Source organism: Fukomys damarensis, unplaced genomic scaffold (assembly GCF_012274545.1).
Source record: "Fukomys damarensis isolate Sample0158 unplaced genomic scaffold, DMR_v1.0_HiC HiC_scaffold_16, whole genome shotgun sequence".
In the NCBI taxonomy this organism is placed as follows: Eukaryota; Metazoa; Chordata; class Mammalia; order Rodentia; family Bathyergidae; genus Fukomys; species Fukomys damarensis.
Genome location: NW_022900928.1, coordinates 111,775,325 through 111,781,324, shown reverse-complemented (window position 1 = coordinate 111,781,324; position 6,000 = coordinate 111,775,325). Strand labels below are relative to the sequence as shown.

Sequence of the window (6,000 nt, the reverse complement as noted above, 5' to 3'; positions counted from 1 at the left end):
CACACACACACACACACACACACACACACACACACACACACGTTTCTATGCACACTTGTTGAGAATCATTTGGGTACTTTGTATCTGGTAATAGGTACGAGGGTCCATAAAGAGATTTTCTGCCAGATTAAGGGATAGCTGGTAGAGGTTATTGAAGAAGTTAAGCAAGCGAGATCATTTTCTGCCAAGAAAACATCAATTTGCAGAAGCTGTTACAATTTTCTACAGGCCAAGAAATCAGTTTAAGTCACTCTGTGAAGTAGCAAACTCTCAGAAGGTAAAGTAATATACTGCTATTCAGATTCAAATTCACCTTCCAAGACCTAACTGCCAACTCTTTGGCTTGCACATAAGCACGTAGCTTGAGGATGATGAAATACTCACATAGACACTTTGCTTCAGGGAAACTAGAAGTAATAAACTGGGCCCCCTTGTGAGTTTTTGGCATACTTGAGTTGAAAATATTTCATGAAAAAAGCAACTGGTACTGTTGGAACAGAAGAAGGAGTCAGCAACAGAAAGAGAAAAGTTTGCCTGCTAAAATCATCCACGAGAGGGTTTTATTGTTTTGCAGCTAAAATTAAACCAGTAAATTATTCAATAGAATGTTGATGTCAACAGCTGTTGCCATTCAAAATGAGACCTTTTGCTGTTTTTGCAAATCTAATTACAATGAAGCCATTAGGGAAATGAAAGTGAGATCACACAGCCATCCTCTGGATATGTGGCTGGCGTGTCTTCCTCTCTGCCCTTTTAAATCATGATTATACAATAAAGAAAAACATATATAGTGAAAGAAAGAGAAGTAGGGAGCAAAGGAAAGGGATCAAATTACCATAGTGACAAAATGTGGTCCTCAGGCAAAAGGGAGGATGAAGGTGTAATAGGGAACAATTCTCTCCAGATCACATGAAAAATCCAAACAAATAGCAAGAAGATGCTGCTAGCAACTGATGACTGCACAATCATGGTGAGAGAGATTTTGAATATTATATTCCCCAAATTTGAATATTGAATATTGAACTTCCCAGTAGGTAAACGTATTCTCTAATGACTGACGTAGTCCTGGGGGATTTTGATAGTTTCATTTAGCTTTCTGCTATCCTTCCTGCCATCTTGCTCCATATTTTTCAGGTTCATTCACTTCATAAGAGTGCTTTGATTCCACCCATATTAGAATTTAGAAGTTCCCCAACAGTGGAAATCCTATGTTTCCCATTCCCTATTGCACTGTATTGTGGTGCAGCCAATTATGCTTTGAGATCTTGTGCTGAAGAGCAAAGGTCTTCTGTCCCTGCTGTAAGTTGAACATGAGCATTCAGGAGCGTGATCTTTCCATGGGAAGGTCACAGGAGCCATGGGAATGATGGCGTGAGGGACTATTTTATTCCTAGACCCTTGTAATAACTGAGTGTCACTAAGTGTGAGCGTGCCAGGCCAGCTTCACTTTTATATGCCAATATTATGTCAGATAATCAAAGAACCAAGTTAATAGAAATAGTCCTTCCAATTATACGTTTTAGCAGTAGAGTTCTTACTTTGAATACTGTGTAATGATTTTTCTGAAAATAAAATTATCTATGTAATACCTTAAAAGCACTTTTACTACTCTAAAAGTGCATTAACTATATTGGTTCTAATAAGTTCTTCAGATACTTTTTAAAATAGATTATTCATTTAGCCTCTATCAGGAGATTCTTACCAGTGTCCCCAGAGGAGAAAAGAAAAGTATTATTTTCTCTTCTTGCCATGACTAGAGGACACATTTTTTGCAGCATATTTTAATTTCATTCATTCTTCAACTTTGCTACCTTGGATACCTGTTCTGCATCAGAGAGTGATAGTCAAATTTAGAAGCAAAAATGACACAACTCTGGACCACTAGGAACTTGCAAATCCAGTGAGCTTTTATTTTTCAATTTATACTTTATTAGAGACCAAATCTTTCTATACTGTATTTTGAAGCGATGAGCAAGAATTTAAAATTTTGGAATGATGTCCATATTTGTATTTAGCAATATTTGAATTTTAAGAGAGGTCTTGTAAACTAAATTTATTATTAGGTGGAAGTGAATGCAGGAACTATAGTTTCTTTAGTCACTTCACTTTGAGTCCATGTTACTTTAATGTTAATGTCATTTTTATTTTATTTCAAGCCAAATATGCAAGTTAAACATACAATGTAATATTTATTTTTTAGGCCATTTAAAAATCTTATTAACTTTTGTTACTATTAGAACCATAATTTCATACATAGTTTATGAATACTTTTTTAATTTTAAAAATGTATATAATCAAAATATATCCATTGATGTATAAAGGGAAATGAAAGCTGCTTGTGGAATTGTCTGTAATCTTTAACTTGAAAAAAAATTTTAATTTCTTTTATATTTATTTCAAAATTTGAAGGAAATTTTCCCTACCTAAGTAAACTGTGTTTGTTGCAGCATGTAAGTCTATAAGTACAAGAAAAGATGACTCCATATTCAGAATTCCATTATTGTTTTGAAATGTGTCAGACATGGCATAGCTTTGTTTCCTGAGCTTTCTATAAATTTTCTACTTTGTAATGCTGATTTACTTTTGAGTTTTTAAAATTTTTATTTCATATCCTATTTCAGTTCCTGATTTATCATTTTGACTCTTTGAAAATTTAAAGTTTCTTATTTTATGGCCTTGCTGAATCAGTATAAACTACCAGTAATATTAGTGCCTTGTACAAATTACAAAAAGTTGAAATACAATATCTTTAAATACACAATGCCTTATTTTGAAAGGTTGTCTCACTTCTATATCCACCCTGATTTTCCTTGGTCTTTAGTTTGTTTCTTTCATCTTCTCTTTATGAATATATTTAAATCACAAATATGCTTCACCATCTTCTTATCAACCTTTTTTTGAGACCACATCCTCCTCCCTCAGTCCCTCCTCTCTATTTCCTCCTTCAACTGTTCCTGAATCTCCAATTTGGTTTTCAATTTATAAACAACCTAAATTCTAGAGACCTCAATAATGACAAGTAACATTCTAGTACTTATTGTTTTACTAAGCTTCTCTGTACTTTATACCACCTGTAATTTCTTGAAATTCATTTTGGATTTGGTTTAATGTACAGTGCATTCTATTATTATTTTTCCCCATTTTTGGTCACAAAACTGTATCTGATGTCATATGCTTTTGGAGACCCTTGCAATTAAATAATCACTTTCTATTTTTCTCATTTTAAGCATTCTTTGTTAGCTATGTATTCACACACATCATTTCAACTTTTTCTTATACACTATATCAAACTGGATAATAATATTTATACCTTCTTCCCCTTTGTATCCCCAGAATCATCTTTCCCCCCACCAAGGAACATTTCTACCTAATGTTGAATAACCAACACTAGATACAAAACTCAAAACATCAAACTCTCCTTCTCTATCATATACACAAAGATTCATGATTCTCCTCTTGGATTATCTTACTGATGGTATCATTTTTAAAGTTTGAAATATGTCACCCTTAAGTTTTGAACTTTTTATTCCCATAATTAAATTGGCTATCGACCTCCTTTTTTTCTCCTCCTAAAGACATTTCTTGAATCTATCCCCTTGCTGGTACACTAGTTACCATTTCACTAGTTCATTCCACCACCTCTTATATGGGCTAAAACATTCTTCATGCCGCAGGTGTCAACCTGGCTTCCAGCTAACTAACCTCCACATGGCAAAGAGATCTATTTACCATACAGATGTAACAATTTCATGACTTCTTTAAACCCATACAGTGGATTTTTCCATTAAGTTTATTAATAAGCACCTAATCCTCAAAGTCTGCCTCCTAATTTTATTTGCCTCCAATCTTACTTTTAACTGTTGCCTCAAGTTTTGCACTGAGACTATCCAGAATAGCTTGTAACTGTTCATTTGCACTATGTATTTCTTTAGATCTCTGATTTTGCTTCTGCTGTTCACTACACCCTAAAATCACTGCCATACCAACTCCAGCTTTCACCACTCCAAACATCAGCTTTCTGCCACCTCCATAAAGATGAATATGACTTTCTGGAGCTGGATAAGCTTCTGTATTTCCCTGAAGCACTTTTTCTTGTGTTTTACTTACTACACTAATGTACACTAAGTTCACATATAATTATGCATCCATTCTTTCAATAAATTATGAGTGGAGTGAAAATAGGAAAAATATTGAATGCATCTTTTATTCCCTGCTTCTTCTAAAAGAGTAGGCTCGTTTCAGTAGGCCTGTAACATGGGTTTTCCCTTCTCTTTTTCTTATTTTGAGTGGGTGAAGCACTTTTATCATTCACACTTTATTTCAAGTAAGATTTCACAAATGAATATTTTTATCTTTCAAGGGTTATTGTAAAGATTGCAAGCTAACCATAGCTTTTCAGATTCTCACTTGGAAATACATAGTAGACTATTAATTTTATAACAGCAAGATTGTCTTCAAAAAACATTGTGAAGAAGTAATAGAAAAACATATGTTCTTCAGAATAGAATAAGAGAAAGTCAGATAAGACAATTTATAAGATGCTTTAGTAGTGGATTTTTAAGTTTTACAAATGTTTTTGGTTATGAATTTTGTATGATACAGATTCAGTTGTATATACTGTAATTATTTTCTATTTGCTTTTTTTAAAGACTTTTGTAACAGGTATATTTCCTATATTTCTACAAGTTAAAATTTCCTACAAACACAATCCTCAAAACAAAAATACAAGCAAGTCAATTCTCTAATTAGTAGGAAAGTTATAATTGGTATTATTGAAGCAGCGATAGAGCAAATTAATTGTTATTTTAGATAAGCTATATTATTAGTTCACTAGTGTCTGGAGACACCTAAAAATATAAAAATATAATGTGCGATCTAGCCATGTATCTAGGCACTTCTTTACATCATTATATTATGATAAAATTCAACTTCTTTTTTAATTTAAAAACTGAGAATTTGGAAAGATAGGTCTCCTCTATCACCAGTCAAATTAGACAATTTTATATATACCATAGTTGAATTAGCTATGTAGGAAAAATCTTAATAATTTCCTACAGCTATTTATCTTTTGTGGAAAAGGGGAAAATAAAAAGAATTATAGAAGATTAGAAGATGAAAGAAATAGTATTTCCATGATACCTCAAAGTAAAATTCTACAGACTGTATGGTAGAATTATGTGTATTTACATAAATTTGCTTAAATGTTCATCTCAGTAGATTCTTTAGTTACTTGCATTTTTGTTTATTTACTTACAGTTTTTAAAAAATCTTTTAATGCGAATTAAATGTAATGGCAGTTTTAAAATTTTGGTTTTGCTTTCATGTTATGACTGATATTTTGAGACCATCAAAATAAACTGCAATATGATAAAATCTGTAATTTGCTGTGTAAGTAAGTTCATGTTTAAAGATAAATATGTCTTAAAGACAGTCATAATGAAGAATTAAAATGACCTGCTTATTATGTAAAGTACTCGTAGTAATAGCAATAAAGCACTTTAACTCATTTTCTGCCAAAAGCAACCTTTAATAAGCATTAACCATCAGGCTATTATATGATATAAAATTCTTCATGTTTTCTTTTTAATTGATTTTCGTCTTTACTTAAAGGCTTTTAGAGTAAATTATGTATGTGAAAACAATTACAGTCATTGAACTATCAAGTTATTCATCAAGATGTATAATCATGAATGATGCAAATGAATTGAAATTCAAATAAATGACCTCTCTTTGTTTGGATGTTAGCCACAGAACCAGTGAAAAATTTCCTTTATTGTGGATATATTTCTTGGCATTCCACTTGGGTGGTAATTGCTATTCATTTCTGTGTATTCGTCAGGCAATAATCTTCTCTCTGGTTTTAAAGTCATGTTGTCCAAAATCTCTAGTAATGGGAATTAAGAACTTAACAAGGCATTATTTATTGTACTAATTCTTTTTAAAGCAATCTAATTTTTCTCTCCATGTATTTTTTTTTTTTAAATCTGCATCTTCTGCAGG

General features: G+C 32.2%; 1 protein-coding gene across 1 annotated transcript in view; it reads left to right on the top strand.

Moving 5' to 3' along the window:
- The window catches only part of Erbb4 (erb-b2 receptor tyrosine kinase 4), a 689,271-nt gene that overhangs the window by 433,021 nt on the left and 250,250 nt on the right, over nucleotides 1-6,000 (top strand). The window lies entirely within an intron of this gene.